The sequence below is a fragment of the Silurus meridionalis genome, chromosome 3 (assembly GCF_014805685.1).
Source record: "Silurus meridionalis isolate SWU-2019-XX chromosome 3, ASM1480568v1, whole genome shotgun sequence".
NCBI lineage: Eukaryota > Metazoa > Chordata > Actinopteri > Siluriformes > Siluridae > Silurus > Silurus meridionalis.
This window is the reverse complement of record NC_060886.1, coordinates 8,132,165-8,145,333: the sequence shown is the minus strand read 5'-3', so window position 1 is coordinate 8,145,333 and position 13,169 is coordinate 8,132,165. Positions and strand designations below refer to the sequence as shown.

The 13,169-nt window shown below is 35.3% G+C and overlaps 1 long non-coding RNA gene across 1 annotated transcript; it reads left to right on the top strand.

The window, feature by feature from the left end:
- The first annotated feature begins 5,285 nt into the window (after positions 1-5,285).
- On the top strand, positions 5,286-8,321 carry LOC124380206. The gene is made up of 2 exons (XR_006924628.1): positions 5,286-6,895; positions 8,155-8,321. It is a non-coding gene; the product is annotated as an uncharacterized LOC124380206 (long non-coding RNA).
- The last annotated feature ends 4,848 nt before the right edge of the window (positions 8,322-13,169 follow it).

Genomic DNA, 13,169 nt, shown 5'->3' with positions numbered 1-13,169 from the left:
ATAATTTCACTATCAAAATCACTTTTTTTCCATAATTTATTTTTCCAAACATTTCCAGAATATTTGCACATTAGTGGGAAAACTCAATTTAATGAAAATATCTAAACTATTCAAACTGACACAGGATAGGCTAGCTTTGCACCTATCCTCAGTGTGGAAGTCACCACGCCCAGAAATCCCACTAACAGGTAAGGAGTACCCCAACCGCCCCCTAAATTAATTATCAGGAGGGGCAGGTCAGTGAGGAAATGTCCAGTAGCTAATTAAACTAATATACTGTTAGATTTTTATTATGACCAAACAAAACTTCATTCTTGGAGAGGTTTTCCATGCGATCTGTGATGCCCGTGGTGCCTTTTCTGATCAGGGCAACAATCACACAGCACACAGAATGGTGTATATGTTTTTCTTTAATTTAATGCAGATAACAGACAAGTATATATACACACACACTGGAAAATACCTGAGCTAAAACTGTTCCTGATTAGTGATGTCCGGTTCGTGAACGAATCGTTCATTTGAAACGGTTCGAACCGGTTCACCAAATCGGACTGAATCGTTCAAAACAGTTCGCGTCTCAAATCAGCACTAATCAACAAAATTACTTAAGTTACTCACTTTTGAATGTGTATGACCGTCTATCCGACTCAAAATAAATCAATATCCCTGAGAATGGGGTTCTTCTCTAGTTTCTCCAACAGTACACACATTAAACTGAAACATGCTGCTGAACAAGTGATCATCACTGAGCATGCGCATACCTGCCGATTCCGAGTAGCACACATACTGCTGTTCTCGAGTCACCAGTACTGTATCAAGAACCGTTTCTTTCCGACACGTCCGACATCCTGAGAACGATCATGAGCTGTTAACACGGAGCATGCGCAGCTAACCAAACAGTACACATGCTGGTACCGCGGTTCTCGAGACTCGATTCATATACTGGTTGCTAGTTTTTGAATCTCCAATACACAGAATCAAAAACCGACACGTCCGACATATAACAACAACACTGAGCATGCGTGTAATTTCAGCGGGACGAAATGGATTGTATATTTTAAAGTAATTTAATAAACACCAGAAAGATGAAATATGTTTATGACTTAATTACTTTCTGATCGCTGTAAGAGGATCTGTTTGGGTCAGCTATATTACAGTTTATGAACCGAGCGAAAGAAGCATTTTTAAAGTATTAAATTGCTTTTATGATGAGATAAATGTCTGTGTCTTTTGTATTTATTTATGTTTGTATGATCATAATCATGGATGCTGCACAAAAATGATTCCTTTTTTTTTTCCTTAAAACCAGCTGATTGTTTAAAAGGAAGGAATAAATGTACTATTATTAGAGTAAATCATGACACTTTCACAAGTAGAATTTATATTAAATGGAAATGTTTTAATATATGCCCTCATGCAATAGACATGACTTTATTTAAATGTGTTTAGTGTGTATATTTGCATATGCATGACGTCATGACGTAAGGACGTGAAAGAACTGGTGAACCGTTTTTTTGAGCCGGTTCTTTGAAACGAACTGTCCGAAAGAACTGATTCGCAAAAAAGAATCGGACTTCCCATCACTATTACTGATTGGGTAAGAAGACAATAATAACCGGAGATGTGTGAGCCCAGATAAAGACTTCCTGTATACCTTACATACTCACATCATAAAGATCCTATAGACACTGAACAGATAATAGGACTGTGTTTAGAGAATCAGTGTGGGGACCATCTTAACACTAACATATACAGTTATCAAGCTATACCATATAATAGCTTCTACGTCTCCATTGTTGCGCAAGGAGGCGCTTCCGAGCAAAAAATGCAGTAACGTCAGATCCGGTGTTATGCGCTAAAACGCTCCGCTGCCACAGACTGCCCCAGCTTAAGTCATAATTATGAGATCCTGGCTGTGAATTATTTTTTTTTGTGTGAATGCAATGCGCTTCCGTAATTTTAAGCAGCCTTTTAGCAACAGCGCCCTCTATGGTCACAACATACGATGGTCACAGATTCTGGTGTAACACCTGTTGTGCTCAAGCGAGCTGACAATAACAATAACTTGCTTGTAAATGCTATAAAGAAGTCTTAACACTAGTGCTTGCTAAGAACGTAGTGAATTACAGAAGTTATAGAACAACACCCAGTCATGATTTAAGGTAGTCAGAGTAACTGAGAAAGACAAAGAACAGTGTGCATAAAACTGGCTTTGGCAAATAGCAAATGAGCTCAATAAAACCATTTCAGCAATAAGGATATAATAAACTCCAAAAAGAAGAACAGATGATGCTCTGTTACACCAAATATTTATATCCTATTTTTAACATCACTCCCGCTTTCACATGTCTTAAACATCTGTCAGCTGTTTGAGTTTCACATGCTGACAGAACACATGACTAACAGTCGACTAGGGAAAAACAAAAACATAACACTCAATGTAAAATAGTGCTGAACTTTATAAAAAAAAAATAATAATAATTCTGAATCATGAAAATTTACTAAATTAAATTAAAATATTATTTATACTGATAAATATTCAGAAAAATAAAACATTAATTTAAACTAAAACAAAAAGTAACACTCCAAATAAATAAAAAAGATGAATAAAAGAGACACTCCAAATAAACATGATTCATCTGTAGACTCTCGTACTGTATAACCAACTCCAAAAAAAAAACTATTGGTATCGGTTGACCTCTAATATACAGTTGAACTTCCCTTTTTCCAAATTTCCCCCAAACTTTTGCAGCAGAAGTATACAAGCAAATGTTGGCAACGGAAAGTATCAGGAGTACATTTGTTTAATTCCGGCTAATTTTCAATTATTTATTGTGCATTAAAAGCTTTTACTTTAAGTATACAACATTTAGTAGAAGCCTGACATGTTTCCGCCAGGTGGGATTTGTTGAGTCAGCAACGTTGATTGTGTACAGAATAAACAACTAATCAGATAACAAGAACTTTGACCTTGAATCACCCCTGACTACAGTAGGTAAACCAAACATGCTTTGTGTTTTGAAAACAATATGTTTAGTAGCTATCAGCTGGATTAGAGAATAAAAAAATAAGGAATCAGCAGCCTGATACTACAATCTTTCAAATTGTTTTTTTTTTTCTCATTAATCTACCACATAATGGCAAAGTGAAAACAGAATTATACAAATGTCTGTATATTTCTTAAAAAAAAAAAAAAAAAATCAATATCACATATATAATATTCACACATAGGAGTATTCATTATATCACATGTATGTATTCAGACCTTTTGCAATAAAAATTGAAGTTTAGCTTAGGTGCCTAGGTGCCTTAACTGGACAATTTCAATAATAATAATAACAACATTCAGTAATAGACACATCCCAACTATCAGACCTGACAACAGGAAAACTAAGAGGAAAAAAAATGTAAATAATAATAAAAATGATATATATATACGGGGTGTAACATTACACAAAATTCACAGTTCGGTACGTACCTTGGATTTTAAGTGACAATTCGGTTCAATTTCGATATGGTAAGTGGGAAGAATAGCAAAACATAAAATTGCTTGAGGTTTTTTTTATTAATGCAGTTTATTTATATACATTTTTATGACCATCAACATTTTCATCAACATCAACAGTTTACATTCTGAAAACAATTTAGTTTAATATTTTAAACAGTTTAGTATTGTAGAATATTTTATAAAAATTAAAATAGAATAAACCAAATGAATCTAATACACTTTATTATATTGATTGGTTTCTGTTTCTATTTATTTAAAGATATAAATAAACAAATATAAAACAGGTGAAATTTAAACCTTCAGTGCAACACACGTATTCACAACGCCCATCTATTACTCAGCTATAAAAAATAAATAAATAAAATAATATTAATTTGTAATCATTCAAAATTTGTTTTACTCATGCGCCAAGCCTCAAACCAAGCACCAAAATCCACCATGCACACATCTAGAAATGAAAAAACAGTAACTTTAAAACGCTTACAAGAATATTTTTTTGTTGCAATTTGAACAACTGTAGTATCAAACTGCAACATAAATTTGAAAAAAAGGGGGTTTAATGCACTGTATGAAATATAAACATCCGAGAGCCTGTGATTACTTATTAAAATTTTATTTTGGTTATTTTTTGGGTAGCTTAGTAGTAAAGATGGACTTCTGATACATGGACTTCTGATAAAAAGATCATGGGTTTAAATATGGGTGTCTGACAAATGGCATAAATGTGATGTCAAGCTAGATATTCAATTAATACAACATGCAAAATGTGTCAACTGACACACATGCACACAACATACCATTCAAATGACTCTGACCCCAGCTTCCGAGCACGTTGGGATATGCAAAGAACGAATTTCCCTCTGCTGTAATGTCAGTGGCGAGCTGTGCATTTGGTACCTGGGCCTACAGTGGGGACTTAACCGACTTAATCCACCACTTATTACCACCACGATCATGTCACAATTATAGAAACCATCAATACAATAAAAACTCAATATAACAACAATTGGCATTATAGAGAAAGTGGCATTTCACATATAGAGGGTGAATACCATTTTACTAAAGCAAGAAACCCAGTTAAGACCCCAAACCTCTACACTACCACCGTGACTGTGCACCTACATCATTGGAGCAGTTCAGAATCAATATTTGTCTAATAACATGACAAAAACATTTAAAATGTAAATAATATACAACCTACTCACCAGAGATGCAGACTCATAATTTGCAGTGCTCCTTAGAGGCTGTAATCCAGTGGTACCGCTCGTATTCACTGGTCTGGAAGTGGTGAACAAACCCTTTCCCGGGCTGAGACGAGCTAGCTAGCTTTAGGGTTGGCCGACCTCCTCACGATGTCTAGCTTTATTCGAAATGGATTTTTAAGTATATCCGTGACCAAATCAATTTCTCTTCCTCCATAGGCATAAAAAAGTCTAACTCAGATGTATTCATGTGTACAGAGCAAATATGAAAGCTGATTGGTTAAGAAAACAGAGCTAATTCTTTAGGAGAATATGATATAAAGGCCAGCAGTACTGACTTTGAAGGTCCTGGGCAGATTAGATTGACATGGCAGCACATAGTGGCTGAAAACTGATTGGACAAAAAAAATCGAACATACACATACACGCACTGGAAGCAGTGCAGCCAAGAGAAACACTACAAAATGAAGAGAATAAACTGTTGGGAATAAATTAATACAATTTCATTGAACAAATATTAGATTTCGGTTGTAAATGTAGGTCAGCAGAGAAGGCTTTGCTGGCCCTGACTGCCTGCCACTGTGTAATATATGACAAATAAAGGCTATTCTATTCTATTCATTCTAAAACACTGTTATGGTGTGAGATCATGTGTCAACAATATACCAGTTTAGCCACATTTCCTTTCATTTTAACTTTAAAAATGCATTGTTAGTTCTGTCTATCACCTGACAGGCAGTTTTGGTTACTTTGTTAGAAACTTGTTTCTGTGTGCTGTGTGTGAAAGAAAATACAATTATTCATTACACAATCATTCAATTACCCATTTTCTTTCTTGAATGAAGTTTAAATAAAAACTGTACTTTACAAATACAGAGTTCCTGGGTGACACCCTTTTGGATAGTTAAAAAAAATGTAAATAGTCTGTACATAGAATATATAAGGTTTTTACTCAGTGCTGTACAGTGGAACCTCGCATAACTCGTTCCAGAATCTTAGTCGTAATGCGAAACAATTTTTCCCATATAAATGAATATAAAATACGATAATGCGCTCCATGCCGAAAAAATACTCAAATGTTTTATGTGTAATGTTTATTTAAAGAAAGTTACTTATAAATTGTTAAGGAGAGTAAATCATCTTCATCTTTTGGGACATTTTTGCAAGGGTTATTAAACTTTGCACAAAAATGAAAGAAATTTGAAAAACGCTAGCTGAACGAGTGCTAAACACAGACTGACATAACACTGGCACGGAAAGTCCCAGCGCCCCTTTCTGTGTCACTCGTTATGTGAAATGTCGCTCGTATCTGTAAAATAAAAAGGGACTGGTGTCAATTTAAATCCCTTTTAAGGTACCAGAATTGTAGTTGATGTTAACCTTCTCTACCTCAGCTGGTATCTCTGGAGTCACTTGTCTGCCAACATTGGTTTCATTTAGCTCTGCTGTGGGATGTAATGAAATAAGGTTGTTCCATCTTAGTTCTTAGTAAGAATTTATTATCATACATTCCTTTTTGAAATCCTTTATAGCTGCTTGTAGTTATCATCATGTTCATGATGGCAAACAGGTCAATAGAACATTATGATATTATAGCCACTTTTAAAATGTATTAATTTATCACAGTTGTACTTATAATAACTATTTGGCTAATCTGGATTATGTAACAAATCCTCTGGGACCATTTGGTTTCTTTTTAGCTCCCTGTAATGTATTCGCATGGTGCTGTTTCCAAGTATGTTAACCGAAAGTTGAGTGCAAGGAAAAAGCGTGGAAGAAAAAGATGCACAACCAACTGAGACAACTGCAGCATTGAGAGACAAAGTTTTGGAAACATGTTCATAGGAGGGACATGAGGGTATATCGGTAGGAGAATGCTGAGGATGGAACCACCAGGAAGGAGGAAAAGAGGAAGGCCAAGGAGGAGGTTTATGGATGTGGTGAGGGAAGATATGCAGGTAGTTTGGTTGAAAGAGGCAGATGTAGAGGACGGGGGGGTATGGAGACGATCCGCTGTGGTGACCCCCAATGAGAGAAGATGATGAAGATACAGGGAACCTACAGCTTCTCCATATTGGTTTGACACCGCGTAAAAGTGAAGGCCGTTATTATCTGGAATTGAGTGAATAATCATCGTCTTTTACACTGCTGGAAAAAGGCTCCTTCACTGGAAATATTCTAGAAGGTAATGTATTTGTTAAACAATGTTAAACATGTGATTATCTTCACATCAAACTACACAAACATACTGTGGAAACTGTTTTCAAATTAGTTTATTTTGCAAACATCTGCAATGTTTCCAAGCATACATTAGCATTTAAACCAGTTTTTTCGATTCCACTTAAATGATACTAGACCATGTACTGCTGAAACACTTTACAAATACAGTAAATGATGAAAGATATCGCTATGATCTTGGTTATAAAAAGGGCATTGTGAAAGGAAGATTTTCACAGCTTCTGCTGCTTGAAATGTAAAAGTAGAGTAACTTTAATTTAATTACAAAAAAAACATTTGAGTAAGTGTTACAGAAAATGAGCAGGGTTTAAAAATTGTGAAGTACAGTTAAATATTTTGTAGTATAAATAAGCGAAGGTGATAAGTAGTGGTCCATAAATCTTTCGGTTGGTATGATGTTTTTGAAAAATTGAGACAAGCCACTCTGAGCCATTCTAACTTAATACTATGTTGTGTCATACTACAACACTCCGGCGTGAAGCAAAGTCTTATTCAAACAGTACAGAGAGATGGCAGTTCTGCAGCCCAGTGTTGAATCCAATTTGGGACACACACGTGATATAAATTCAAACAAAAATAAAACGTATCACATACAATCAAAATTGTATCTTCCTCAAATATACACATTGTTATCAGTCACTTTTAAACAAGACGCTGTTTTAGTGGACTCTAAATCCTGTGCGATCCAGAATGAAAGCTCAGTCGTGCGAGTTGGATAAAAGAGAACTGTATTATAAGTAACAATAATATGTTTAGATTCCTTCATATGTTTATCAGTAATAGTCGTTGTATTTAGATGATCTATAATTGGTGTAATATCGAGTGTAATATATCTTTTTGTATGTTGCGGTCTGAGAAGATGCTAAGATATATGCTGCTAAATCAAGCATGTAATTATAAACCTGCAAGTTTGTATTTTATTTATACAACAAAACAGACAAGCAAAACAAAACAGACATAATATTTTTTTATTCACAAAATATCTCATATATAAAGTAAAACAACGTATTACTTTGTAAACTAACTATAGGAGATTTGTTTTTACTATGAATTGTTCATAAAATACAAATACAAACAATTTTTATATACATTTATAAATATTGATTTGTTCATTAATTATAAATGTTATCTTTAACCTGCAGTAAGAAACAGTAATTATTTATATGACTGAAAAACTAAAATGCATTTTGTTTTTCATTCTGATAGATGGCTAGACAGAAAGCAAATCCCCTGTGGGAATACTTTAGAAAGACAAGGAAAAGCTGCACTAAAACATGTTCACGGAAGTGTTAAATTGTTTGTTTAGATTGTATAAATATTACATTTGTGTAGATGTTTTAGGTGAAGCTGCAATAAAACTTTTTTTATTTTTACATGTCTCAGCTAGCAAATATTTGTGATGTACCTTAGAGAATATATTATAAATATTATGCAAAACAAATGTTTATAGTTTTAACCAGTATTCTGCATGTCTCATTTACATGCATCATATCAGCCTCATATCAGCCAAAATGCCTTTATTTTTAAATCAGCTTTTATTGGCAACTAAAAAAAATCCCGTATCGGCCGTTCACTAGTGGTAAGGCTGATGTGTTTTAAATAAATGCCTTTTACTTTGTCTTTTAATTATTTGATCTGCATCTATATACAGTAGCAGTTAATTTATTGGTTTATATATAAATACTGAAGACATCCAAACAATGAAAGAATAGCACCAATAATATTGTATGTTCCCATCAAGTGCTTAAGAACAATAAACGTGTATATATAAAACAATTATTTAATTATGAGACCTGCATAAAGACTACTTTCTATCTTTGACTTAACACTCACGACTGTCTAGCAATGAAAAGTCTGAATAAAATCATTAAGTTGGCCGATGACACGACCGCAGTCGAGAGTCTCATTGTGATCAGCAAGGACGACGAGTCAGCATACAGAGAGGAGGTAAAACAGTTAACAGCCTGGTGTGGAGCGAACAACCTGTCTCTGAACATTGACAAAACCAAAGAGATGATTGATGACTTCAGGAGAGAGCATCCTGAGCAGCATTAACAGCAGCTAACAGCATTGTGGACGACCCCACACACCCCACACAGACACACACTTCACTCTCCTACCATCAGGAAAGAGGTTCTGAAGCATTCGGGCCTCACATCCAGACTGTCCAACAGTTTTTGCCCTAAAGCAATCAGGCTTCTCAACACACAGAACTGAACTGTACATTTCACTTCACAGGTTTTTTTTTTTTTTTATCTTCTATTCTGTAAAACAAACATGTTAAATCTTAGATAACTTATTACTGCTGAATGTACTATTCCATGTCTTATTTTAAAGAGTACTGTGAAGTTTTACTGTATAGTTTTTTCATTTTCATATGCTTTAAAGTGAAACAGTTCATATTCCACTGTCTCCTCTTGACTGAATGAATGTAGTCCTGTTTTGGGTTTTCCTATAATATGTAGTGAATGATTAAAACCTGAATGCCCTATTTTAAGTCAAGTATTAATTATGTCCTCTATTTTTTTTATTGCATACTATCATTTTTAAACATGCTTTTGTGTACCAAATACAGTGGGGGAAATAATGTTTTGATCCTCTGATGATGTTATAAGTCTACCCCCATTACAAAGAAATTAACAGTCTAGAATAGTTATGGTAGGTTTAACAAGAGAGAGACAGAATATAAAAATCCCCCCAAAATATCATTATTGAAAGGTTATAAATTGTATTTGATTCCCTACCAATCATCAAGAATTTTGCCCCCAACGGACCCAAATTAGTCCTTTCTCTTTTGGAAAGAACTCCTAATATCAACTCCTTATGTGCATAAAAGATGTGTCACAGAATCTCTTTTGTTCAAACCATCAGCAGAAAGCTTGGTGAGAAAGAAACCACTGTTGGCACGATAATATGGAGATTTAAGAAATACAAGATAAGTCAATCGCCCTTGCTCTGGAGCTCCATGCAAAATCTCACCTAATGGGGTAAGGATGATTCTGGGAAAAGTAAGGAATCGGTCCAGAGTTACATGGGAGGAGCTTGTTAAAGATCTCAAGAAAGCCGGGACTACAATCACCAAGAACACATTGGTAACACACAGAGGTTTCTCTGCTCAAAAAGACACATGTTCAGGCCATCGTAAGTTTGCCAACAAACACCTGAATGATTCGGAGAAGGCTTGGGAGAATGGGCTGTAATGGTGTACTGGTACTTGTACTAGTTTGAAATGTATATCCCCTTGTTTTTTTTTTTGTTTTTTTTGCATTACACAAAAAATAGACATTAAATACTGTATTGAAGAACTGAGTCATCAGTCTAAGTCTGAAATCATTCATATACATCTTGAGTATTCACAGTTAATTTTCAAACAATTTACATATGTTTTTAAATGTAACAATTTAAGTTTAAGTGCAAATACTTATTCAGGTAAGTTTGAACAAATATGCACAGAGAACAGGGAACACGTTTAATATTTATTTCATACTTCTAAACTACAAATTCACAAAGTGAACTGGGAACTTGTATAGGCAAGATACGCACTTTATAAGATACTATAGTAACTTTTATTCCTAGCTAATAAGGTCATCGTTATGACAGAAACAAGTGTAAAAAGGCTATAAGACAAAAATAAGTGATTAAACAATAAAGGCTTTATAAATAGTTTGTAATAGCCTTCATGTCTAAAACTAGTCATTAACAAAAGCAGTTATTAGTAATTTCTTACTTTCTAATTTCTGATCCCTAAAATAAAGTGTGAATTAATAAAAAAAAAAAGAGACACAAAAAAAATCAAGCATTTTTCTTTACCATGCACCCATGTTAGTCTGCCTTTAAAATGTCCACCTCCACTACATTTATTATCCTAAATTAGATGCACCTGTTTGAGGTCGTTAGCTGCATAAAGACACCTGTCCACCCCATACAATCAGTAAGAATCCAACTACTAACATGGCCAAGACCAAAGAGCTGTCCAAAGACACTAGAGACAAAATTGTACACCTCCACAAGGCTGGAAAGGGCTACGGGGAAATTGCCAAGCAGCTTGGTGAAAAAAGGTTCACTGTTGGAGCAATCATTAGAAAATGGAAGAAGCTAAACATGACTATCAATCTCCCTCGGACTGGGGCTCCATGCAAGATCTCACCTCGTGGGGTCTCAGTGATCCTAAGGAAGGTGAGAAATCAGCCCAGAACTACACGGGAGGAGCTGGTCAATGACCTGAAAAGAGCTGGGACCACCGTTTCCAAGGTTACTGTTGGTAATACACTAAGACATTATGGTTTGAAATCATGCATGGCACGGAAGGTTCCCCTGCTTAAACCAGCACATGTCCAGGCACGTCTTAAGTTTGCGAATGACCATTTGGATGATCCAGAGGAGTCATGGGAGAAAGTCATGTGGTCAGATGAGACCAAAATAGAACTTTTGGGTCATAATTCCACTAAACATGTTTGGAGGAAGAAGAATGATGAGTACCATCCCAAGAACACCATCTATACTGTGAAGCATGGGGGTGGTAGCATCATGCTTTGGGGTGTTTTTCTGCACATGGGACAGGGCGAGTGCACTGTATTAAGGAGAGGATGACAGGGGCCATGTATTGCGAGATTTTGGGGAACAACCTCCTTCCCTCAGTTAGAGCATTGAAGATGGGTCGAGGCTGGGTCTTCCAACATGACAATGACCTGAAGCACACAGCCAGGATAACCAAGGAGTGGCTCTGTAAGAAGCATATCAAGGTTCTGCCGTGGCCTAGCCAGTCTCCAGACCTAAACCCAATAGAGAATCTTTGGAGCTCAAACTCCTTGTTTCTTAGGGACAGGCCAGAAACCTGACTGATCTAAAGAAGATCTGTGTGGAGAAGTGGGCCAAAATCCCTCCTGCAGTGTGTGCAAACCTGGTGAAAAACTACAGGAAACGTTTGACCTCTGTAATTTTAAACAAAGTCTACTGTACCAAATATTAACATCGACTTTCTCAGATGTTCAAATACTTATTTGCAGCTGTATCATACAAATAAATAGTTAAAAAAAATCATACATTGTGATTTCTGGATTTTATTTTTTAGATTATGTCTCTCACAGTGGACATGGACCTACGATGACAAATTTCAGACCCCTCCATGATTTCTAAGTGGGAGAACTTGAAAAATAGCAGGGTGTTCAAACATTATTTTCCCCACTGTAATTAATGCTGCAGATTTACACCAATACATACATAACATTATGACCAGAATAATCATGTCTTCCTTTTGCTGTCAAAACAGTCCTGACTGGTTGAGCATTACAGTTTATCTCAGTTGCTTTGGAGCTTTTCTCAGATCAGAAATGAAATTCTCATTTAGTCAATTGTGCACATCATAAAAACATTTCTCGTTGCTTTGATCAAATTGCGAATGCTTTAGTACATTCATTTAATCGATTGTGTACAAGTGTCTGCTGTTTCCTACATTATCAGTTGTTTATGTTCATGTTGATCAAAATATAGATTATACTGGTTTCACCTAAATAGTCTAAACCTCCAAAACATCTCGGCATTCTATTCAACTTATTTTTTGGTAAATGCGACTTGAATTGATGAATTGTGCAAATGAATCTTGAATTTCACCAATGAAGGCGAGTGAATGGCATCAGATCAACCAATGATCAACTGGTTCTCTAAAACAGGTGAGGAATCTCATGAACCTTCATTGAAAACGGAGCAAAACACAGAATTACAATTTCTGAAAATGGACTATTTAGGTAAAACCAGTGTAATATATTTTGATCAACCTGACAAACAACTGATAATGTAGGAAACAGCAGACAATTGTACACAAACTATTGAATGAATGTACGAAAGCATTCACAATTTGATCAAAGGAACAAGAATTGCTTTTATGGTGTGCACAAGTTATTAAATTATGTGGAGGTTGAACAAGAATCTTTGAGAATTTCATTACTGATCTGAGAAACGCTCCTAAGCAACTGAGTAAAACTGTCATTGTGATTGTTTAATGCAAGTTTTTTTAACATTGAGTATACAGTACATGTTTGATCCAGTCATGCTTTATAGCTTTTAAACTTCTGGCATTTATGCAGGAATATTTGATCCAGACGAAGAGGAGAATGAAGAGATGAAGATGAAGAGGAGACTTCAAGCAAAGTAAACTTACTTTTAAGTCAAATTACTTTTTAGGTGCATATTTATGCTGCTCTTGCCTTAGTCATGTTTAATCA